At 39.0% G+C, this 26,036-nt stretch overlaps 2 protein-coding genes across 3 annotated transcripts in view; one reads left to right on the forward strand and one right to left on the reverse strand.

Moving 5' to 3' along the window:
• Positions 1–19,773, reverse strand: part of pvalb6 (parvalbumin 6) — a 146,285-nt gene extending 126,512 nt beyond the window's left edge. Inside the window, exon 1 of one of the 2 annotated variants that reach the window (XM_061885112.1) lies at positions 19,570–19,773. The gene's annotated coding sequence lies outside the window, so the exon portion shown is untranslated. The remainder of the gene's footprint in view (positions 1–19,569) is intronic. The other variant, XM_061885111.1, reaches the window with a different exon arrangement.
• csf2rb (colony stimulating factor 2 receptor subunit beta) overlaps positions 1–26,036 on the forward strand; it is a 77,803-nt gene that overhangs the window by 6,892 nt on the left and 44,875 nt on the right. The window lies entirely within an intron of this gene.

Here is a 26,036-nt window from a genome sequence, read left to right on the forward strand (position 1 = left end):
ACTTTGTCAAATAAAGAAGTCATGTGACCTTTTTATTGCAATGCTCTCATATTTTAATAGTTTAATAATGATTATTATTTCACTTTCATTTGACATTTGACTCGCCTGACACTGTTACATGACATCACCTGCAAATATTCTCTTGTTCCTCTCAAAATCTCATGTATCCTCTAGTGCAGAGGTCTCTAACAGGTTGTTACCCCCAGGGGTCCACTGAGGTACTGCAGTGGGGGTGGTCCAATTTTTGGTGATTTTTTTTTTTCTACAGGCATTATATATATATATATATATATATATATATATATATATATATATATATATATATATATATATATATATATAGCAAGCAATTAAGGCTTTGGTTGTCAGGTTGGCATGCTTGTTGCCAAGTGTCTTCTAGCGATTAGCACACTAGTGGTCAGCTAGCTGTTAGCGCGCCAGTTGTCTGCTAGAAATTAACTATCTAGTTGTCAGATAACGATTAGCACACTGTCAACTCCCAATTAATGCACAGTTATCAGCTAAAAATCAGCGCATCGGTTGTCAGCTAGCGATTAATGCGACGGCTGTCAACTATTGATTAGCGCGACGGTTGTCAGCTAGCGATTAGCGTAACCGCTGTCAGCGAGTGATTAGCACGCCGGTTGTTGGATAACGATTAATGCACCGGTTATCAGCCAGCGAATACCATGCCATTTGTCAGAAAATAATGCACCGGTTGTCAGCTAGCAATTAGCGTGACAGATGTCAGCTAGTGCATAGCACGCCAGTTGTCATCTAGCAAATAATGCACCAGTTGTAAGCTACCAATGCGCATGACCGCAGTCAACTAGTGATTAGCACATCAGTTGTCAGATGTGTCAGCGGTCAAGCGAACATGGATCCCGACTACATGTCAACCGGCAGTTTTCGGTGAGAAAATTGTGGTAATAAGTCGCCTCTTACCGGAGACATCAGCGGAGTTTCCGTCCTGCTGCAGCTGCGTGACTTCTCTCAGAGACTCTGAGGGAACACACCAGTGGCCACACCCAAACGACTTTCAGGTACTATTTAATCTCACTAAAACATTAGCAACACAATAGGCAGATAAGGGATTTTCCAGAATTATCCTAGTAAATGTGTCTAATAACATCTGAATCGCTCCCACTGCAATCGCCTTTTTTTTACTTTTTTTTTTTTTTTTTTCTAGTCCTTCCCTCTAAATTTCCTCATCCACGAATCTTTCATCCTCGCTGAAATTAATGGGGACATTGTCGTTTTCTCAGTCCGAATTGCTCTAGCTGCTGCTGGCTATGATTTTAAACCATGTGAGGATGTGAGGAGCCCTACAACCCATGACGTCACGCGCACATCGTCTGCTACTTCCGGTCCATTCTATGGGTCATACTTGATCATTTCGAGATATTGCCATATTTTTGCTGAAAGGGTTTAGTAGAGAACATCGACGATAAAGTTCGTAACTTTTGGTCGCTAATAGAAAAGCATTGCCTTTACCGGAAGTATGTGTGCGTGACGTCACGAGTTGCAGAGCTCCACACATATTCCCATTGTTTTTAACGGGAGCCACCAGCAGTAAGAGCAATTCGGACCGAAAAAGCAACAATTTCCCCATTAATTTGAGCGAGGATGAAAGATTTGTGAATTAGGATATTGATAATGAAGGAATAGAAAACAACAAAAAAAAAAGCAACGGCTCCGGGCAACGGCAGTGTGAGCGTTTCAGATGTAATTAGACACATTTACTAGGATAATTCTGGAAGATCCCTTATCTGCTTATTGTTGTAATAGTGTTTTAGTGAGATTTTAAAGATTGTAAAGTAAAGATTGTAAAGACATACATCGAGGTCGGATGGCTGCGGTGAACACACACTGTCTCCAAGAGAAGCCGAGGAGCCAAGCTCACACCTGCTGCGGGACGACGAATAATCCACTGATGTCTTCGGTAAGATATATCACAATTTCCCCATCCATAAACATGCTGGTTGACGTAGAGAAAACATGTTCGCTGCTTCACAACAAACAAAAAAACACCGGCTGTATCTCGGTCCTAAAGACAGCTGCAATCCACCGCTTTCCACCAACAGCATTCTTCTTTATAGTCTCCATTATTAAATGAAAAAATTGCAAAAGATTCAGCAACACAGATGTCCAAAATACTGTGTAATTATGCGGTTAAAGCAGACTACTTTTAGCCGCGAGTGGTGCAGCTGCTAATATATCCTGACAGTTCGTGACGTCACGCGTACGCGTCATCATTCCGCGACGTTTTCAACAAGAAACTCGCGGGAAATTTAAAATTGCAATTTAGTCGACTAAAAAGGCCGTATCGGCATGTGTTGCAATGTTAATATTTCATCATTGATATATAAACTATCAGACTGCGTGGTCGGTAGTAGTGGGTTTTAGCAGGCCTTTAAGATATTCTTCCAGATTTCAGCTAACGACTGGCGTGGCAGGTGTCAGCTAGGGATTTGCACTAATCAGCTAGTGACTAGCGCACCAGTTGTCAGAAAATAATGTACCAGTTGGCAGCTCTTAGCTAGGGATTAGCGTGAACTTTTTCAGATAGCGATTAGTACGGCCGTTGTCACCTTATTGCACCAGTTGGTGTGGCAGCTGTCAGCTAAGGAATAGTGCGGACTTTGTCGGATAGTGATTAGAGTGGATGTTGTCAGCTAGCGGTAAGTGTGCCAGGTGTCAGCCAGCAATTAGTATCGCAGCTACCAGATAGCGCTTAGCGTTGATGTTGTCAGATAGAGATCAGCGTGGATTTTGGGAGCTAGCGATTAGCGCTCCAGTTGTCAGCTAGCAATTAACATTTTAGTTGTAGCGATTATTGCACCAATTAGGGTGTCGGTTTTCAGCTAGCGTTTAGTTTGGTAGCTGTTAGCTAGCGATAAGTTTGCTAGTTAAGCTATACAATTAGCACGCCAGTTTTCAGCAAGTGATTAATGCATCTGTAGTCAGCTAGCCATTAGCGCACCAGTTTTCAGCTAGAAATTAATACTCTAGTGCCAGTTAGCGGTTAATGCACCAGTTGTCAGCTAACAATTAGCACGCTAGTTGTTAGCTAGCGAGTAGCACACTAGTTGCCAGCTCGCTATTCAACGCCGCTGGACTATATTATTTGAATATCTGAATATTGCACAATATCAAGTTACCTTTAGGACCAGTTTGATTTTAAGCAAGTTTATACTGGATATATAAGGAGGGGTCCCAGCTCCATCTCTTTATCAGTTTGGGGGAGGGTGGTCCTTGGCCAGGAAAACATTGAAGACCCCTGATTTAGTGCAAAAGACCCACAATATGTAACACCCAACCAAAGTTTGGATATACTTTCTTATTCAATAGCACAAGTACTGTAAGTGGATCAAGACTTCTGACTGGCATAAAAAAAACCTATGAAACCCACCTTAAGATGAATAAGGTTATGAGACACAGCGGTGGTGAAAAGTAGGAGGCATCAAGCGTCTCTCAAGTGATTGCTTGTGATCCCAGGAAAAAGCCATAGAAATTGATCGCTGAATCCCAAAATGAAAAAGGATAATGCGCTTTCAATCTGTTTTTACCTTTCTATACAGTATTTCAGTAAGGAGACTTTTTTTCTTTTCATTAAAAAACAAGCTCTCTTGGTTCCCACTGCATCATTCTGAGAGCTGTGCATGATTTGTTTACATAACTCGGTGATGCAGTGTGATAAAATAAAACCTATTGTCGAATTAAGTGTCTTTAAACTGAGCATTGGGATTTTTGTCAACGGGCCATTCCACCTAATGGATGCCATCCATCCATCCATCCATCATCTTCCGCTTATCCGAGGTCGGGTCGAGGGGGCAGCAGCCTAAGCAGGGAAGCCCAGACTTCCCTATCTCCAGCCACTTCGTCTAGCTCTTTGTCGTAAAATGTATATATATACATATATATAATATAAAAAAGAGATGTCCGATATATCGGACTGCCGATATGATCTGCCGATAAATGCTTTAAAATGTAATATCGGAAATTATCGGTTTATGACTTTTTAAAACACCTGCTGTACGGAGTGGTACACGAATGTAGGGAGAAGTACAGAGCAGTTATGTCTCCCACTCATACTTGCCAACCCTACCGATTTGCCTGGGAGACTCCCGAATTTCGGTGTCCCTCCCGAAAATGTCCCAGGGCAACCATTCTTCCGAATTTTTGTCCCGATTTCCACCCAGACAACAATATTGGAGGTGTGCCTCAAAGGCCTACTGAAATGATATTTTCTTATTTAAACGGGGATAGTAGGTCCATTCTATGTGTCATACTTGATCATTTTGCGATATTGCCATTTTTTTGCTGAAAGGATTTAGTAGAGAACATCCACGATAAAGTTCGCAACTTTTGCTTGCTAAGAGAAAAGCCCTGCCTCTACCGGAAGTCGCAGACAATGACGTCACCCGTTGATGGCTCCTCACATATTCACATTGTTTTTAATGGGAGCCTCTGACAAAAAGTGCTATTCGGAACGAGAAAACAACAATTTCCCCATTAATTTGAGCGAGGATGAAATATTCGTGTTTGAGGATATTTATAGCGAAAAAAACAAAACGTGATTGCATTGGGACGGATTCCGATGTTTTAGACACATTTACTAGGATAATTCTGGGAAATACCTTATCTTTCTATTGTGTTGCTCGTGTTTTAGTGAGTTTAAAATTACTTGATAGTCGGAGGTGTGTTCATGGGTGTCTTGACGCGCAGTGTCTCAGGGAATTCGACGGCAGCTATGGACGGCACAAGCTCAGCTGATATCCGGTAAGAAGCGACTTTTTACCACAATTTTCTCACCGAAACCTGCTGGTTGACATTCCGTCGTGATTCATATTCGCTTGACCGCTCTTTGATCCATAGTAAAGTTTCACCTCCAGGAATTTTAAACAAGGAATCACCGTGTGTTTGTGTGGCTAAAGGCTAAAGCTTCCCATCTCCATATTTCTACTATGACTTCTCCAATATTAATTGAACAAATTGCAAAAGACTAGACAACACAGATCTCCAAAGTACTGTGTAATTATGCCTTTAAAGCAGACGACTTTTAGCTGTGTGTGCGCAGTGCTCATTCTTCCTAAAAACCTGTGACGTCTTGCATACACGTCATCATTACACGACGTTTTCAAGACGAAACCGAGGCCGTATTGGCATGTGTTGCAATGTTAATATTTCATCATTGATATATAAACTATCAGACTGCGTGGTGGATAGTAGTGGGTTTCAGTAGGCCTTTAAAGGCACTGCCTTTGCGTGCCGGCCCAATCACATAATATCTACGGCTTTTCACACACACAAGTGAATGCAAGCCATACTTGGTCAACAGCCATACAGGTCACACCGTATAAACAACTCTAACACTGTTACAAATATGCGCCACACTGTGAACCCACACCAAACAAGAATGACAAACACATTTTGGGAGAAAATCCCCACTGTAACACAACATAAACAAAACAGAACAAATACCCACAACCCCTTGCAGCACTAACTCTTCCGGGACGCTACAATATACACGCCCCGCTACCCCCCAACCTAGCCCACCTCAACCTCTTCATGCTCTCCCTCAGGTAGAGCATGTCCCAAAGTCCAAGCTGCTGTTTTAAAGCATTTTAAAAATAATAATGCACTTTGTGATTTCAACAATAAATATGGCAGCGCCATGTTGCCATTTTTTTCCATAACTTGAGTTGATTTATTTTGGATAACCTTGTTACATTGTTTAATGCATCCAGCGGGGCATTACAACTATATTAGGCATAATAATGTGTTAATTCCACGACTGTATGTATCGGTTGATATAGGAATTGGTAATTAAGAGTTGGACAATATCAGATATCCGCAAAAAAGCCATTATTGGACATCTCTAATATATATACAGTATATATATATATATATATATATATATATATATATATATATATATATACTATATATACAGTGTATGTATGTATGTATGTATGTATATATACATGTATATATATATATATATATATATATATATATATATATATATATATATATATGAATTGAATTGAAATATTTATTTCAAACCTGCACAGTACAACTAAACACAGTTTTTGTTTTTTTTTACATGTTGGCAAAGATATTTATGCAAGGCTTGAAAAGGGGTTGGATGAAGCAGCTGCTTATAATAGCCCAACTCCTCTCACTCATTCCACATTTAACATAAACAATATAATACAAAAACAATACTCTATAAACAAAACAAGAAAAACTCCTGTACACTAACAATACCATGAGACAAGACAAGACGAGACAAAACACACACACACACACGGGCCCAAACACTCTCCGACCATACACCTCTTCCATCGCTCTGTGCTGAATGCATCACTCTCTTTCCTCATCGTACTTCTTCAGTACTTCTTTTTTAAACAGTGTTTTGAATTGAATCATGCTAGAACAAGTTTTTAACTGGTCCCCTAAGTTGTTCCACGGACTGACTCCACGCACTGAAATGCACATTGATTTTAAAGTGGTTCTAAATTTAGGCAAATATAATTTGTTGTTTCCTCTTAACCTGTAACTATGGTGATCATCTCTGTTCTGTATATTGAATGGTAGAGAGTTTTGGGATGCCCTAAACATAATTTGAGCAGTTTTAAAATTGATCACATCGTTCAGTTTAAGTTGCTTTAAGTTCATAAATAGTGGATTTGAATGATGTCTGTAGTGAACATTGGAAACATTGGAAACAATCCTGATGGCCTTTTTCTGCAGAGTGACTAAAGGTTGTAGATGTGATTTATAACAATTTCCCCAGACTTCAACACAATACGTTAAATATGACATGATAAATGAATGATATAATAACAGCAGAGCATTGGTGTTCAATAAATGACATGATCTCCTCATCATTCCAACACATTTAGCAACTTTTTTCCTCAGGTAACTTATATGAGGCTTCCATGAGATATTTTCATCTATTACTACTCCTAAGAAAGAATTTTGATGAACATATTCTATTGGTGTATCATCAATAACAATCCTGATCGGTACATTACTTTTGAGATTGCTAAAGAGCATTATTTTGGTCTTCTTTAAATTCAAAGACAATTTGTTCGCATTAAACCAAGTTTTTAACTTGATCATCTCCTCAGTTACAGAAGTCAGAAGTTGCTTCACGTCGTCACCTGCACATGTAATTGTTGTATCATCAGCAAAGAGGATGAATTTCAGCAGCGTTGATACTTTACATATTTCATTAATATATATTATAAATAGTGTGGGTCCCAGTATCGAGCCCTGAGGAACTCCACAGGTTATGTTCATCAGTGTAGATTGATGTTGGTCCATCTGAACAATCTGCTGTCTCTCATTTAAGTAGCTCTCCAGCCATTTCCCTGCCAATCCCCTTATGCCATAGTTTTCCAGTTTATTTACCAAAATCTGGTGGTCAATGGTATCAAAAGCCTTTTGCAGGTCAATAAAAATTCCTATAACAAATTTATTCTTCTCGATACCATTAGTAATGTTCTCTAATAAATTAATTAAAGCTAATGAAGTTGATCTATTTTGTTGGAACCCATATTGACAATCAGATAATAATTTGTGCTTTTCAATGAAGCCACAAAGTCTATTATCGAATAATTTTTCCAATATTTTTGATAACTGTGGCAGAAGGGAGATGGGCCGGTAATTAGTGAAATGATGTTTGTCTCCAGATTTGAAGATGGGGATGACTTTCGATAGTTTCATTTGTGAAGGAAATTGTCAAAGTCGAAAAGATAAATTGCAGATGTGTGTGAATGGTTTGATGATTTCTTCCGCTATGTTCCGGACTGTCCTCATGTCGAGGTCATAGATGTCACGTGATGTTTTGTTCTTGCTTTTCTGAATGACCTCCAAGACTTCCTTTTGTGGGGCGGTATAGCTCGGTTGGTAGAGTGGCCGTGCCAGCAACTTAAGGGTTGCAGGTTCGATTCCTGCTTCCGCCATTCTAGTCACTGCCGTTGTGTCCTTGGGCAAGACACTTTACCCACCTGCTCCCAGTGCCACCCACACTGGTTTGAATATAACTTAGATATTGGGTTTCACTATGTAAAGCGCTTTGAGTCACTAGAGAAAAGCGCTATATAAATATAATTCACTTCACTTTTCGACAGTCGGAGTAAGGAACATCGAGTAAGGATTTTTTTTCAATAAATTCCATGGGCTGTTCATCAATTGTTTTTTTTTTTGCCAGCTTAGGCCCAATATTAACAAAAAACATATTGAAGCCGTCAGCAATCATTTTCTTGTCAGTTATGATTAGGTCGTTCTCAACAAAAAACTCCGGATAAACTCCGGATATATATATATATATATACACACACACACACACACAGTACGCCTTCCCATTCAATGTGTGTTCTTTTTTTTCATGACTATTTACATTGTAGATTGTCACTGAAGGCATCAAAACTATGAATGAACATGTGGTTGTTTATGTACTTAACAAAAAAAAGCTGAAATAACTGAAAACAAAATAACCACCCTTTATATATATATATATATATATATATATATATATATATACATATATATTAGGGGTGGGCAAATTAGTGCGTTAATTATGAGTTAACTCATCAATCTATTAACGCCGACCATTATTTTATCGCACATTTGCGTATGTTGTTTACATGCTTTTATTTTGTTAACGTCTTGTCTTAACAAGATGGCGTCGCCCGGCGTCGAGGGGCTCTTGGTAAAGATGGAACATTTGGCAAAAATACCGGACAATTCTGCAAATTTCATGGCTGGCTTACAGCGTGGTCACTCCGGGATCACTTACGACTGCCAGACAATTCTGGATGTGGATAGATCGGGCCGTTTTGGACTGAATGACGCCTGCTTGCTAGACCGGCTAGCTAGCATGGGAATACTTTGTCGGCTACATCCAGCAGCCTGTGAAGCAGCGGAGTATTTGTGTTGTCTGTCTATTTATGAATAATGCAGACGAGGAGTGTTGGCTGAGTTCTTATCGTTTACTTTCAGAGCGTGCATATCACAACATACAAGATGCCTTCATGGCGACAAGACCTACACCGGGCTACCGCGCATGCTCGTCACTCCTGTTGCATGCTGGGTAGGGTAGTTCTTTTATTCCCTGGCTCATAACATCACAATATAGTACCATGTATAGGATGCGTTCAGTTTATCAAAGCACCAAGCAAAAAATCGGAAAATTCCCATCATATCAATTCCTAGATATGGTCATAATTATTTTAAGTGCACTACGCAGAATAAACACAACATCATTAATATTGCTACTACGGATAATTTGATCAAAAATTCCCTAAAACAGCCCACTACCTATAATATAGGTTTTTTAAACATAAGATCCCTGATTAAAAAAAATGTTTCTGCTGTTACCTCAGAAATTGCCTGTTCGGATGTTATGATTGTGGCTCAGAGATTTGTATGTAGATTATATTTATTTTCCATAACAAACAGGATAACTTAAATACCCTGGCAGTAATAAGCTTAAATGTTTGTATTTACATTTTTTCTAGTTGATTTTCATAGAATATGCTATTTAACTGCTACTGTTTAACAAGGACTGATTTAAATTGTGTTTGCACAACAAATGTTTTGGCGCTTTTGTTCATGTGGGAGAATATTCCAATAAAGGTGCACTACACACTACTTTTGAATTCATTATTGGGCTTTGCGTATACAATGCAGTTAATCGCGATTAATCAGAGAAATTGTGCGATTAACTTTGATTAAAATTTTTAATCGTTGCCCAGCCCTAATATATATATATATATATATATATATATATATATATATATATAATCCCACAACTCTACCAAGTTTTGGCCTCATCTGTCACTTAAAGTAGAGTAAAAAATGCTTGAAGAATGATAAGACCTGATAAGTCCAAAAGAGGAACAGATGATACAGTATTATCTGCTCACGGATGCTAGCTGGTGGTTGTTTGAGCACATTGCGGCTAGTTCTGAACAGTGTCCCACTCCTTAATGCTTCAGTCACATGCTGGGTTCTCACAGGAACATGAATACAACTTATACCTAGTGTAGGTTAAGAGTGAAAAAAATTTGGTTATGGGGGAAACGATTTGCAATTTTGCAAAGCAATTTGCAACCAAATAAAAGAAAAATGTGCAACCCAAAAGATTTGCAGCAATAAAAAAAAACATGTATAACCAAAAATGTGTAATTATAAACACAAATATTTGCTCGCCAAAAGATAGTTTTGGTTCCAAAGAGTTTGGCAACCAGAAAATAGAAAGCAATCAAAATTATTTGCTACGAAAAAAATGGCAGCCAAAAAGAAGAAAGAAACCAAAAAATTGTTTGCAACCAAAAAGATCTGCAAAACAAAAATGTGTAACCAAAAAATGTAGAATCAAAAATGTGAAATCAAAAGATTTGCCACCAAAAAAATGTCTAACGAAAATGTCACCCCTCTCCCCAAAAAAAAAAATTAATGCTACCAAAAAAATGTTTTGCAACCCAAAAATATAAAGTAACCAAAAAAGTAATGACATGTGTAACCAAATAGACTTGCAACCCCAAAAAAGATTTGCAAAAAAAAATAAGAAAAATACCTCCCCCAAAAAAAGTGTTATCTCCAAAAGTTTAGAAACCAAAAAAGATCTGCAACCCAACCTGTTTTTGTTTTTTTTGGCATCTTTTTCTTCCTTATTAAATTACATTTTTTGGGTTGCAAATCCTTTTTTTTTCTAGTTTTGGTTGCATTATAAGCCAAAACATTTATCTCTATATCCCCCACAGTGTTAAACTCATTCCTTTGTCCTTGGGTGTCAATCTGCTTTTTTTTTTGGTTCTACAATATTTGTGTGTTTAGTATAAAGACGAAAAAAATGCCTCGTCTTTTTATTGCTCGAATGAATTGCATGAAGACAAATAAAAACAAATTTCCGTCATGTCAGTACACTGCAATGTTGAGGGGCAAGGCGTGGAAAATGTCAACCGCAAAAAATGGGCCAGCAGACCATCTGCAGGTTGTAGATCAAATCACAGCGCTCGCTCCTGACAGCTCCCTGCTGTCAATCACAGCTTTTAATTGGATCAGGCTGGGCACAGCTAGTCAAAATAAATACAGCAGCAACGTTAACACCTGGACCTCTGGCACAGGTCACATTTCACCTGCATGCCACCATTCCACACCTCCTTGTTCCCCCCCCCCGCCTTCCACCTCGACGGCCCTTTTCGTGCCGCACAGAGAGCCCTCCTCCCCCCGGGAGTATTATATCACACGTTGGCATTTCACACTCCGCAGAGCTTGTTAAATGACAGAAATCCCAGGATATCAAGTGAGGACATGCTAAGATTCATTACACTGGAATCTAACGGTGATAAAGTTTGAGGATGGATGACGTGAGAGTTTAACATGATATTGTAGTGCCTGTGCTGCACTTGAAGCTCCACATTTTATTTTTGTTTCATCCGACATCACAGGGACAAAGAGAAGACCTTCTGGAGGAAAGTTCTGTGGTCAGATGTAACAAAAATTGATCTGTTTGGCCACAATAGCCAGCAATATGTTTGGAAGAGAAAGGGGAGGCCTTTAATCCCGGCAACACCAGGCCTACCGTCAAACACGGTGGTAGGAGTATTATGCTCTGGGCCTGTTTTGCTGCCAATGAAGCTGGTGCTTTATAGAGAGTAAATGGGACAATGAAAAAGGAGGATTACCTCCAAATTCTTCAGGACAATCTAAAATCATCAGGCTAGAGGTTGGGTCTTGTGTAGGGATGTCCGATAATGACTTTTTTGCCAATATCCGATATTGTCCAACTCTTAATTGTCGATTCTGATATCAACCGGTACTGATATATATACAGTTGTGGAATTACTACATTATTATACCTAATTGTGTTGTGATGCCCCGCTGGATGCATTAAACAATGTAACAAGGTTTTCCAAGATAAATCAACTCAAGTTATGGAAAAAAATGCCAACATGGCACTGCCATATTTATTATTGAAGTCACAAAGTGCATTTTTTTTTTTTTTTTTAACATGCCTCAAAAAAGCAGCTTGGAATTTGGGACATGAGAGGTTGAGGTGGGCGGGGTTGAGGTGTGGGGTAGCGCGGGGTGTATATTGTAGCGTCCCGGAAGAGTTAGTGCTGCAAGGGTTCTGGGTATTTGTCCTGTTGTGTTTATGTTGTGTTACGGTGCGGATGTTCTCCCGAAATGTATATTTGTCATTTTTGTTTAGTGTGGGTTCACAGTGTGGCGCATATTTGGTGTTAGAGTTGTTTATCCGGCCACCCTCAGTGTGACCTGTATGGCTGTTGACCCAGTATGCCTTGTATTCACTTGTGTGTGTGAAAAGCCGTAGATATTATGTGATTGAGCCGGCACGCAAAAGCAGTGCCTTTAAAGTTTATTGGCGCTCTGAACCTCTCCCTACGTCTGTGTACAAAGCAGCATTTTACAAAGTCATGAATTTTACTTTTTTAAACCGATACCGATCATTTTGAAACCGATACCGACAATTTACGATATTATATTTTAAAGTATTTATTGGCCCATGATATCGGCAGCACAATACTATCGGACATCTCTATTCTTGGCCGCAGCTGGGTGTTCCAACAGGACAATGACCTAAACACACGTCAAAAGTGGTAAAGGAACGGCTAAATCAGTCTACAATTACGGGTTTAGAATGGACAATGCTGAAGAAACAAGTCCATGTCAGAAAACCAACAAATTTAGCTGAACTGCACCAATCTTTTCAAGAGAACGTCCGCACTAAGCTGCAGCTTAGTGCGGACGTTTTCAGCTAGCGATTAGCGCACAGGTTGTCAGAATGCAACAATTGTCATCTAGCGATTAGCGTGTCAGTTGTAGTTAACATTGTGTATGTCAGCTGGCGATTTACGTGCTACTTAAACTAGGGATTAGCATGCCAGTTTTCAGCAAGTGATTAATTCACCAATTGTCAGCAAGCCATTAGCGCGCCAGTCGTCAGCTACAAAATAACACTCTAGGGAACGGGTGTCAAACTCTTTTTAGATCGGGGGCCACATGGAGAAAAATCTACTCCCAACTTGGCCGGCTGGTAAAATCACGGCACGATAACTTAAAAATAAAGACAACTCCAGATTGTTTTCGGGTGGGAGGTGTTTAGGGCACGCCCAACCGGTAGGAGGCCACAGGGAAGACCCAGGACACATTGGGAAGACTATGTCTCCCGGCTGGCCTGGGAACGCCTCGGGATCCCCCTGGAAGAAGTAGACGAAGTGGCTGGAGAGAGGGAAGTCTGGGCTTCCCTGCTTAGGCTGCTGCCCCCGCAACCCGACCTCGGATAAGCGGAAAAGATGGATGGATTGATAGATGGACATTGTTTTCCTTTTTAAAAAATACAACAAGCACATTCTGAAAATGTACAAATCATTATGTTTGTTTTTTTTACACATACATGTGATTGATAGTGTTATATCTTTATTTGTCGTTATTTATATTTTCTAAATGAATTATGTGATAATGTTCATCATTCAAATCATTGGCGTTAATTTTCAATCTCTCATGATTTAAAAATTATATCGAAAATCAAATTACAGAATGGTATCCATGTAGTTTGGTCATTTTCCTCGACTGGCGGTTTGTGGTTTATTTTTTTTTTTACACATGTAGCATCATCTACAAAAATACGAATTGCTATTGCTACATCTGGTGGACACATTTAGAACAGCTGTTTCTTTCATTCAAAAATGTTGTCTCATTTTTATGCTTGGCAAACTCATCCCGCGGTGACACCCCTGCTCTAGAGTCAGTTAACAATTAGCATGCCAGTTGCCAGCTAGCGATTCACCAAGTCCCCCGCTCCCCCTTCCTCCACATCCCACCCCCCAGATTCTATATAATGTAAATAATTCAATGTATATACTCTGATGATTAACTTGTGTGATGACTGTATTATGCTGATAGTATATATTTGTACCATGAATTGATTAACACGGACCCCGACTTAAGTTGAAAAACTTATTCGGGTGTTACCATTTAGTGGACAATTGTACGGAATATGTACTTAACTGTGCAATATACTAATAAAAGTTTCAATCAATCACCTCAGGAAACACCGTAATGGCCAACATTAAAATACAGTCACATAGTAGGCATAAATATTTATTTAAAACAGGGCAGAGGTTTTATTTAACAAATATTTCACATGTTTGGCCGCTGATAACATTACACACAGTTTGAACAGTAACACTGTGTTTGAATATTTGATTAAGTTATTCTTTGTCGTACCAGTAGACGGAGACCACACACAATTAGTGCAGAGCCCTATGGCTACGTAGCGCCTTTTTTGAGGCCAACTTTGAAACCGAGTTGGCCATACTCTCTATATATACACGGCTTAGACTCGGATTACCCGTACCACAGTCTGAGAATCCCTTCCTGAGTGGGTTTCCCTCCTTTTACTCCCAAGTACATGCTAGCACCTCAATTTACGAGCTTACTTGGTTCTATGACCGAACCTCTACTCACTACACGTATAGCTAAAAATAAACGTCGCCCTTTTAAATGCATTTAAAATTCAGGAAAAAATATACTTGTAAATAACAAATATTGTTTAAAAACAATACAATAGAAGGTAGTGCAAAGAACTGACATTTTTTTATGAAGTCATGTAATAATAATGTACAAAATTTACCTTGGAGAGTGGACTATCTACATCAGCTGCTTCTCTGTCAAACACACCATCAGCAGCTTTTCTTTAGTTTCATGGATAAATGTCCGCCTTCGAAATGATATTTTAACGTCCTTGGCTGTCTTTAGACTTGTTCTGCTTCAGTATGGTGCAGACCAGCCGTGATAAGCTTCAATTGCTTTGCCAAGTTAGCCACACATGTTTTTGATAATTTATTTCTTTCATCCACTTCCTTTTCTCAGCACGCACTCACTTTCTTCCTTCTCATGCTTGGAAAAACAAGGTTATGTTAATCTCTAGCTATGAGCTAAAGCTAGCAAGTAAGACCAGATGTTTAAACACATCTTACGGGGTTCCCCGTGATATTTGCTGCACCAACTAATAGCAGGGATGCGCTTAACCCAAACTTCTACTTGCAACTTAATGCATAACTATTATATAATTTTAAATACTCTTAATTTTAGTGAAGTGAATGATATTTATATAGCGCTTTTTCTCTAGTGACTCAAAGCGCTTTACATAGTGAAACCCAATATCTAAGTTACATTTAAACCAGTGTGGGTGGCACTGGGAGCATGTGGGTAGAGTGTCTTGCCCAAGGACACAACGGCAGTGACTAAGATGGCGGAAGCGGGGATCGAACCTCCAACCCTCAAGTTGCTGGCACCGCCGCTCTACCAACCGAGCTATACTGCCCCTATCTATCTAGGTACCACTTTACTTTGAATCGATGCGTGTGGTGTCCCTCAAGCATCCGTGTTGGGTCCTCTGCAGTTCAAACTTTGTCATTCATCACGTAAGCCAGTGTTTGTCAAAAGGGGAAGATTTTCATTACCATATTTTCCGGACTATAAGGTGCACTGAAAATCTTTTTTTTTCCTCAAAACTTGACAGTGCGCCTTATAACCTGGTGTCCCTATTGTAAGGAATAAGTTTGGTTGAGCTTACCCACCTCGAAGCAGTTGTATTTGGTACATGGTGTAATAAGTGTGACCAGCAGATGACAGTCAAACATAAGAGATAAGTGTAGGCGGCACCGTTTGAAGTGCTTAAACATACACGTGTTATTATGGTGTGTATAAGGTAAGACATTATCTGGCGGTTTTTTTCACAATATTATGCAAAAGCAACTTTTCTTACCTTCTAGTACCTGGTGATCTGTAATTGGGATCTGCATAAATCCTGAAAATTTGCTCTGAACTGCCTTTGTAGTCCTCGACGACACCATAGTCGATAAGCTTCTTCTTTTTCTCTATCTTCTTGTTATGGGACATTCATCCTCCGCTGTTGCCATTTGTAATATAAAGTAGTGTAAAGTTCTTACTTATATCTGTCAGTAACCTCGCCATGAAAGCGCTAAAACATACCAGTATAGTGAGTTTTACATTATCCACCCAAGGAACTTTAGTTATAAAATTTCCGGTTATTAGTGTGCCGTGAGATACAATCTGGTGTGCCGTGGGAGATGATCTAATTTCACCTATTTGGGGTAAAAAATATATTTTCCAAACCAGTAATTCTAGTGTGCAAATGATTGTATTGTTGTTGAATGTCTGTGGTGTCTAGAGCTTGGCAGAGTAACCTTGTAATACTCTTCCATATCAGTAGGTGCCAGCAGGTAGCTAACAAAAAATAGACAAGGTAAGTGCCCCTACGAAAAGTCATTGAAGCTTAGGGAAGGCTATGCAGAACAAATCTAAAACTGAACTGGCTACAAAGTAAACAAAAAGAGAATGCTGGACGACAGCAAAGACTTACTGTGGCGCGAAGATGGCGTCCACAATGTACATCCGAACATGACATGACAGTCAACAATGTCCCCACGAAGAAGGATAAAAACATAGATGCGGGAAATATCACTCAAAGGAAGACACGAAAATGCAACAGGAAAATACCAAAAAAAGAGAAAAATCCACCAAAACTGGAGCGCAAGACACGAACTAAAACACTATACACAGGAAAACAGCAAAAAACTCCAAATAAGTCAGGGCGTGATGTGACAGGTGGTGACAGTACACCTACTTAGAGACAAGAGCTATAGTGATGCATGCTTGGTTATGGTTTAAAGTCATATCCAACAATTGCGACAATGACTTTTTACTGTCAACTGAGTTTTGTTTTTTAGTGATTTCTGCTGGTGGTGTTCCTACGGATTTGTTCAACGCAAAAAATGTGCCTTGGCTCAAAAAAGGTTGAAAAACAGTGACATAGACCACATGAAAGTGTTTTAAATGTAGAAAATCCAAACATAATGGTGAATTTATACACATGCATCGACATCCATGGCGCTAAAGCACAAACCCATGTCACTTTTCAGCAAGGAAATGACAACTGTTTGGGTCAATTTAGTCCAAGGATTTGGGTACAGTAGAAAAGAGTGTCAAAAAAAATAAATTCAAGTGAATTGCAATTCCTATTTGAAATGATTCTTAATCAATTAAAAAAAACAACTTGTTATTTTATTTTTTATCTGTCCTGTCCAGCCACTCAGGCAAATCATATTGTTAATGTAGATCACAGGTGTCAAACTCAAGGCCCGGGGGCCAGATCTGGCCCTCCACATCATTTTGAATGGCCCGTGAAAGCTGAGTGGTTAGAGAGTCCGCCCTGAGATCGGTAGGTCGTGAGTTCAAACCCCGGCCGAGTCATACCAAAGACTATAAAAATGGGACCCATTACCTCCCTGCTTTGCACTCAGCATCAAGGGTCGGAATTGTGGGTTAAAACATCAAAAATTAATCCTGGGCCCGGCCACTGCTGCTGCTAATTGCGCCCCTCATCTCCCAAGGGGTGATCAAGGGTGATGGGTCAAATGCAGAGGATAATATCACCACACCTAATGTGGGTGGTAGCCAAAGATCCATTGCCCAAGTAGAAAACACGTCTTATGGCAATATTGTGCAGTTTTGACTGATACAATTCTGGGAGACATTATAATTGCTTGTGTAAAATGCAACATTCAGGTGCACACAAGTGTGTGTTAACACAGAACTACACACTCGTGCGTGTGCGTGCGTGCGTGCGTGCGTGTGTGTGTGTGTGTGTGTACACGACTGTGTAAGGCAGGGGTGTCAAACATACGGCCGGAGGGCGAGTCAGGCCCGTGAACAGGTTTTAACCGGCCCGCGGGATGAGTTTGCTAAGTATAAAAATGAACCTGAAATTTTTGAATGAAAGAGACTGCTGTTCTAAATGTGTCCACTAGATGTCGCAATAGCAATTCTTTGTAGATGATGCTACATATGTACAAAATAAACCACACGATGTTAATACATCGGTGGAGGAAAATGATCAAACTACATTAACATACTGTCATTTCATTTTGATATTTTTTATCTTGATTAAAAATGAACACTAATGAGTTGACTGATGAACATTATCACTTCATTTATTAAAAAAATATAAATAACGACACATAAAGATAGAATACTATTAACTGCCACATATAAGTGTAAAAACAAAAACCCTGGTAACACTTTAGTATGGGGGACACATATTCACTATTAATTAGTTGCTTATTAACATGCAAATTAGTAACATTGGCTCTTAGTTAGTCATTATTAAGTACTTATTAATGCCTTATGGCAACACTTTAGTATGGGGAGCATATTCAACATTAATTAGTTGCTTATTAACATGCAAATTAGTAACATATTGTCTCCTAATTAATCATTAAGTACTTATTAATGCCTTATGGTAACACTTTAGTATGGGGAACATACTCACCATTAATTAGTTGATTATTAACATGTAAATTAGTAACATATTGGTCATTGTTAAGTATTTATTAATGCCTCATTCTGCATGGCCTTCGTATACAACCAGTAAGCCATTAACTAAGAGTCTTCCCTCATTAACCTCAGAATTATTGCTTACTAGTAACACTAACCCTAACCCTTTTATGTTCCCCTAGTGTCCAAATAACTCTAAATTAAGTCTTTGTTACTTCGAATATATTCCCCAGAATATTTTCCCAATACTAATGTGTTACCAAAAACCCAACAACATTATGATTTGTACATTTTCAGAATGTGCTTGTTCTATTTTTAAACAAAAAAAAAACAATCTGAAGTTGTCTTTATTTTTAAGTTATCGTACCGTGGTTTTTACCAGTCCGGCCCCACTTAGGAGTACATTTTTTTTCTCCGTGTGGCCCCCGATCTAAAATGAGTTTGACACCCCTGGTGTAAGACATGTGTTGTATACGAGGAAAACCCTGCAGTTTCATTCAAGTGTGCGCCCTGAAGAGTCACCAGCACTTGTAAGGGAATGTAATGGATTTTCTCCCTCCCTTACACACACTAACAGTGACTCACAGTTTTCAGAGATCCAATCACCATCGTCTTTTTTCAGCTCAGTTTGTGAATGAAATTTTGGCTCCAGCGTTTTGTATTGCAATCGTCTCATCATTTTTTGACTCGACTACTAAGTTTTGTACATGGAATTTCACTTTATCACTTCTTGAAGTCATTTTCTGTCTTGTATTTGACTCATTGTCCTCACTAGTCTTTGGTAACCCTTTAGTATGGGGAGCACATTCTAATTAACAAAGACTTAATTTAGAGTTATTTGGACACTAGGGGAACATATAAGGGTTAGGGTTACTAATAAGCAATAATTCTGAGGTTATTGAAGGAAGACTCTTAGTTAATGGCTTACTGGCAGCATAAGGCATTAATAAGTACTTAATAATGACTAATTAAGAGCCCATATGTAAATAATGTGCATGTTAATAAGCAACTGATTAATGGTGAATATGTTCCCCATACTTAAGTGTTACCTCGTCTTTTTTATTTCACTATTCTGGGGGTTTGTACACTCATGCATCTTTTTTTTTTTCACAGCCTCATAAAAAAAAAACAAAAAAAAAACACATGGTTGACAGCCACACTTACCTCCAAATGACAGAGACTTAGTCCCGAGTCCTCAAAAGGTTGGAGGAACAGTGGTGAGCCTGCGAGCTGCTGATGGACGAAGCCAAGTGGAGGACAGAAAGAGAGAGGGCGAGATAGAGCAGCAGAGAGAGAGAGACGAGATGAGACTGCAAGACAAGAGAAGAGTGAGCGGTTTGAAGAGAAAGTGGATGCTTTGTGATCCAAGAGGAAGAGGAGGGTTTTTCTCAGGCGGACTGGAGGTGAGATGAAGGGGAGAGAGAGGGAGAGGATGGAGGATGAAAGGGAGAGAAAGCAGGATTGGGATAGGAGGGGATTGTGAGATGTTTGAGTTGGACGGATGGAGGAAAAAAATTAAATAAGGTTAAACTCAATTATTTTCCCAAAATATACAATTAGAAGACATATTGAGACAGAAGTGTCCCATAAATGGCACTGTAAGCCATGCAGGGATATTAACCTCAATTTCCAGAAAGCTAAGGACCACGGGGTCCCTTCACTATTTGTCTTATTTTGTATATTCCAGAGAACCAGTAGACATTTGATTTTGGTCTGTTTGCTTTGTCACTTACAGGAGAGCTCTCCTGTTTTTGCAGGATTTTCTACAAAATAGCTCTTCAAAGATCATCTTTATGACAGCACTCTGGTTTTTGTTTTTTAAGGAATCTGCTGTAAAATTGTTAGTCTCTTTTTTTTTTTTTTTTTTTTTAACCCGACTGGTCGACCACCAGCTGAATAACCCAAATGATGAAAAAACGAGTACTAGAAATTAAACCTTGAGGAATACCACTAACCTGACTCTCGCCAGATCCTTGTAGTTCGCTGAGCTCCACACAAGGATCTGGGACTTCTCAATAGATGTATTTCAGAAGGCGAGGCCTTGAAAAAAAAAATTTAATGTGATTGGATAAACCACTTGTCCGTTATCTTGAATGACGTGCTATTTCAACCATCCATCCATCCATTTCTACCGCTTGTCCTTTTTGGATCGCAGGGGGTGCTGGAGCCTATCTCAACCACTCATATTGAAATCAACCCGTGACGCTGCTTAGAGCGTTGGTTCATTATTTTTTGCTATCTTGAAGGAGTTTGCATTGCCCTCGATCCAAGATCCTTTTGTGGAGCTCAGCAAACTACAAGGATCTGGCGAAAGTCAGGTTAGAACACCACTGGTATAACTAAACAAGTTGAAGAAATGACAACTGGCTGCATCTGAAGTACAGTAAACGAGCTAAACCCGGCCCAAGCAATTACTTTGACTCGGGTGGGGGACAAATTTAGAGAAAAAAATGTGTCTGTGGGCCGGTAAAACCTTACAATAATGTCTGATTGAATGCTAAAACATTATGACAAACCGCCGTTAAAAAATGAATTTAATTTTTTTTTTTTTAACTGAATACGACACCCATAATGTACATGAAAATAAAGAATGTGGGATTTACAATTTTAACTATGAACGATAAAATACTGAATATTGACAACATATGAACGTCACACCCCCTCTCTTAAGACGTGTTTTACAATCAAGTGAAACGTTACAAAAATGCAACAAACAGCGAAAAATGAACGCGAAGGGTAAAAAAAAAAAAAAAAACCCACCTACAATCTGATACATCACTAAACTTTAGAACTTTGTTGTAAAATTTTTAGGGACGATGTGGCGAAGTTGCGAGAGTGGCCGTGCCAGCAATCTGAGGGGTTATTGGTTCAATCCCCGCCTTCTACCATCCTCGTCCTGTCCTTTGTGTCCTTGAGCAAGACACTTCACCCATGCTTCTGATGGGTCCTGGTTAGCGCCTTGCATGGCAGCTCCCTCCATCAGTGTGTGAATGTGTGTGTGAAGGGGTGAATGCGGAAATACTGTCAAAGAGCTTTGAGTTCCTTTTTAAAAAGGTAGAAAAGCGCTATACAAGTACAACCATTTACCATTTAAAAACACCCTTTCGCATCTGTCTCTGACACATGCATTTCAGACTGGCTGCTGTGGAAACGCTCCCCACCCACATTGCTTGGTGCCTCGTCTGAGCTGCAGTGAGTTAGATGACCATAGTAACTACAATATCATGCAAAAGCACAGATTCCAACCATTGAAATACTTTGTATAGTTCAAGACCTTCGACAATTTCAAAACATCACTGCACATCATAAGGGCAGCTACAGTTTCCATCTTAAAGATCTGAAAAAAATAATTTGTGAATGTCCGGTGGGCCAGATTGAAAAGGCCCCAGGGCTTTAATTTGCCCAGGTCTGAGCTACAGCAAGACTTTAGTTCCATCCATCTTCGTCCTTCTATCCGAAGTCTGGTCTCTGGGGCAGCAGCCTTAGCAGAGAATTTTTAGGGCACCTAGGAGACATAACGTCTTGGGTCATCCCCAAGACAAACGTGCCCAAAACACCTCCCCCTCCCCAGAGATGGGTCCAGGGGTCACTGACCAGATGCCCAAACCCCCTTATCTGGCTACTGTCGATGTGGAGAAGCAGCGGCTTGACTCTGAGTTCCTGACAGAGCTTCTCATCCTATCACTAAAGTGTGAGCCTCACCACCCAACGGCTTGTACCTGTGATCTTGTCTATTTAGTCATAACCCAAAGCTCATGACCATAGGTGAGGATGGGAACGTAGATCGACCAGTCAATCGAGAGCTTTGCCTCCCTGCTCAGCTCGTTTTTCACCACGACTGATTGATAAAGGGTCTGCATCACTTCAGACGCCGCACCGATCCACCTGTCGATCTCACGAGCCACTCTTCTCTCACTCGTGAAGAAGACCCCGAGGTACTTGAACCACTCTCCTCCCGACCCGTAGATGGCATTCCACCCTTTTGCGTGCAAGAACCATGGATTTGGACTTGGAAGTGCTGATTTTCACCCCGGTTGTTGTGAACTGGTCTAGTGAGAGCTGAAGATTCTGGCCAGATGAAGCTAGCCGGACCACACCTTGGCTAGACAACATAATTTACAAAAAAAAAATGTGTAACTGCTAAAACGGAGAGTGCTTAAATGGGTACCTGGAGTAAAGCCTCAGTTATGTAAATCACAAGCTTGGACCTCCGCGTTTTACAGTCGTGGTCAAAAGTTGTAAAGAACATAACGTCATGGCTGTCTTGGGTTTCCAATAATTTCTACAACTCTATTTTTTCGTGATAGAGTGATTGGAGCACATAGTTGTTGGTCACAAAAAACATTCATGAAGTTTCGTTCTTTTATGAACTTATTCTGGGTCTACTGAAAATGTGACCAAATCTGCTGGGTCAAAAGTATACATACAGCATTGTCAATATTTGGTTACATGTCCCTTGGCAAGTTTCACTGCAATAAGGCACTTTGGGAAGCCATCCACAAGCTTCTGGCAAGCTTCTGGTTGATTTTTTTTTTACCACTCCTGTTGACACAATTGGTGCAGTTCAGCTAAATTTGTTGTTTTTTTGACAAGGACTTGTTTCTTCAGCATTGTCCACATGCTCTCAACGGGGTTTAAGTCAGGACTTTGAGAAAGCCATTCTAAAACCTTAATTCTAGCCTGATTTAACTATTACTTTACCACTTTTGACGTGTGTTTGGTGTCATTGTCCTGTTGGAACACCCAACTGTGCCCAAGACCCAACCTCCTGGCTGATTGTTTTAGGTTGTTCTGAAGAATTACGAGGTAATCCTCCTTTTTCATTGTCCTGATTACTCTCTGTAAAGCACAAGTTCTATTGGCAGCAAAACAGGCCCAGAGCACAATACTACCACCACCATGCTTAACGGTAGGTGTGGTGTTCCTGGGATTAAAGGCCTCACCTTTTCTCCTTTCTAACATATTGCTGGGTGTTGTGGCCAAACAGTTGAATTTTTGTTTCATCTGGCCACAGAACTTTCCTCCAGAAGGTCTTATTTTTGTCCATGTGATGTCAGATGAAACAGGAATTTGCTGCAAAAATGTTTGTTTCCCAAGTTTTGCAGGGCCGGATTTGGCCCAAGGGCCGCCAGTTGAATACCACTGGTGTGAAGCAATCTGCAGTTTACTCTCAACAATGGAATGGAAAAAAAACTCAAGACTATCGTGTTAAAGTACAATGGAATAAGACCGAGAACATTGAACTAAAGGTTGCCGTATACGTTGCATTACGATAATATGAAAATCCACTGATCCATCGTATTCCCCTTCCAGGAACTTTAACTTGATGCACACAAGACCTAAAAATGCATTCTTCATCCTGCCAGCTCGGCAATGTGTGACATTTACGATGGATGTCCATTGGTGAACGCGCTAAGAATGTGCAACCATGAGAAACGGCTGCAGGTTACAATTTCTCAAACTGACGGTCATGTGTCCTTCATGCTAAGACACCAGCGGCGCGTTGACACATGTGGCACACTCCCACGCCGCAGAGGGGAAATAATTTACCTTTTAAAAAAAAGTCTGAGTCGGCTCCAAAAAGTGCTGACGTAGATTTATTCATCGGAAGGTGTCGATGAACTCCTCTAGGTGTAGATTCATTTTGCACAACTCAAGGGCACATTGGCTCGGTGAGAGGAAGTCACAAAGAATCCCGCAGCCTCTTTCTTGTCTCATCCATCTTGACACATAAAGTCTTTGAAATAACCGAAAAAGAATCCCAAAGGAATCCTGCTGTGTTTGTATTTATTTTATTTCCACACCAGTTGGCTGCTGCAGGTTTAATTTTTCAAAGGCAATTGTTCTTCCACAAATGTCAGTTGACTAAATAATAACCTTGAATTACACTAACTTGGCCCGCAACGATGTATCAATTAAATCGATTAATTGTATTAAAAAAAAAGCTTAAATTTATATTGGGTTGCTTCGATGATTTGTTTAATGGCATTGTTTTCACACGACTGTTACAATTGAGCACACATGAAAGCAGTGCACCTATTGGTTATGCAGGTCGCGCTGCAAAAAAGAGCTGATATATATATATAAGGTTAAAAGACTAGATTTTAGGGAAAAAATACTAAAGGCTAGTAAAAAAAAAATCTGCCCATGCAGTTCGTTCTTTTCATTTGATAAAATATCCTAAATTAGGATTTGTTTATTTAGAAATAGACAGGACTTTTAACATACAAATAACTTTAATTCTGAAAACAAACATTCAACTTGTAATTGTTAAACTGAGCATCCTTGGGATGTTGCAGAATATTTAAACAAGATTTTCTATGTAGGGGAAACCAAAATATCTTGTTTGAATATTTATCTTCTCAATGTTTAAGCTAGAATAGACAGAATGTATTAATCATGCTAAAATTAGGATTATCGTGTAAAGCAGGGGTCACCAATGCGGTGGGCGCGGGCACCAGGTAGCCTGTAAGGACCAGATGAGTAGCCCGCTGGCCTGTTCTAAAAATAGCTCAAATAGCAGCACTTACCAGTGAGCTGCCTCTATTTTTAACATTTTTTTTATTAACTAGCAAACTTGTCTCGCTTTTCTCGACATTTTTAATTCTAAGAGAGACAAAACTCAAAAAGAATTTGAAAATCCAAGAAAATATTTTAAATACTTGGTCTTAACTTGTTTAAATAAATTCATGTATTTTTAAACTTTGCTTCTTATAACTTTCAGAAAGACAATTTTAGAGAAAAATACAACCTTAAAAATGATTTTAGGATTTTTAAACACAAAAACCTTTTTACTTTTTAAAATTCTTCCTCTTCTTTCCTGACAATTTAAATCAATGTTCAAGTATTTTTTTTTATTACTATAAAGAAAAAAAAAAATTTTTTATTTAATTCTTCATTTTAGCTTCTGTTTTTTCGACGAAGAATATTTGTGAAATATTTTTTCAAACTTATGATTAAAATTCAAAAACAATATTCTGACAAATCTAGAAAATCTGTAGAATCAAATTTAAATCTTATTTCAAAGTCTTTCGAATTTATTTTAAAATTTTTGTTCTGGAAAATCTAGAAGAAATAAGGATTTGTCTTTGTTAGAAATATAGCTTGGTCCAATTTGTTATATATTATAACAAAGTGTAGATTGGATTTTAACCTATTTAAAACATATCATCAAAATTTTAAAATTAATAATAATCGGGAAACATTTCTAATGATGTTCCATAAATTATTTTTTAATTTTTTTCAAAAAGATTCAAGTTAGCTAGTTTTTCTATTCATTTTTTTTTTGGTTGAATTTTGAATTTTAAAGAGTCGAAATTGAAAATAAACTATGTTTCAGAATTTAATTTTCATTTTTTTTGTGTTTTCTCCTTTTTTAAACCGTTCAATTAAGTGTTATTTTCATCATTTATTCTCTACAAAAAACCTTCCGTAAAAGGAAAAAAATGTACTATGGAATGACAGACAGAAATACCCATTTTTATATATATATATATATATATATATATATATATATATATATATATATATATATATATTTATTTATTAAATGTAAAATGAGCAAATTGGCTATTTCTGGCAATTTATTTAAGTGTGTATCAAACTGGTAGCCCTTCGCATTAATCAGTACC

This window comes from Nerophis ophidion, linkage group LG23 (assembly GCF_033978795.1).
Source record: "Nerophis ophidion isolate RoL-2023_Sa linkage group LG23, RoL_Noph_v1.0, whole genome shotgun sequence".
NCBI classification, from domain to species: Eukaryota; Metazoa; Chordata; class Actinopteri; order Syngnathiformes; family Syngnathidae; genus Nerophis; species Nerophis ophidion.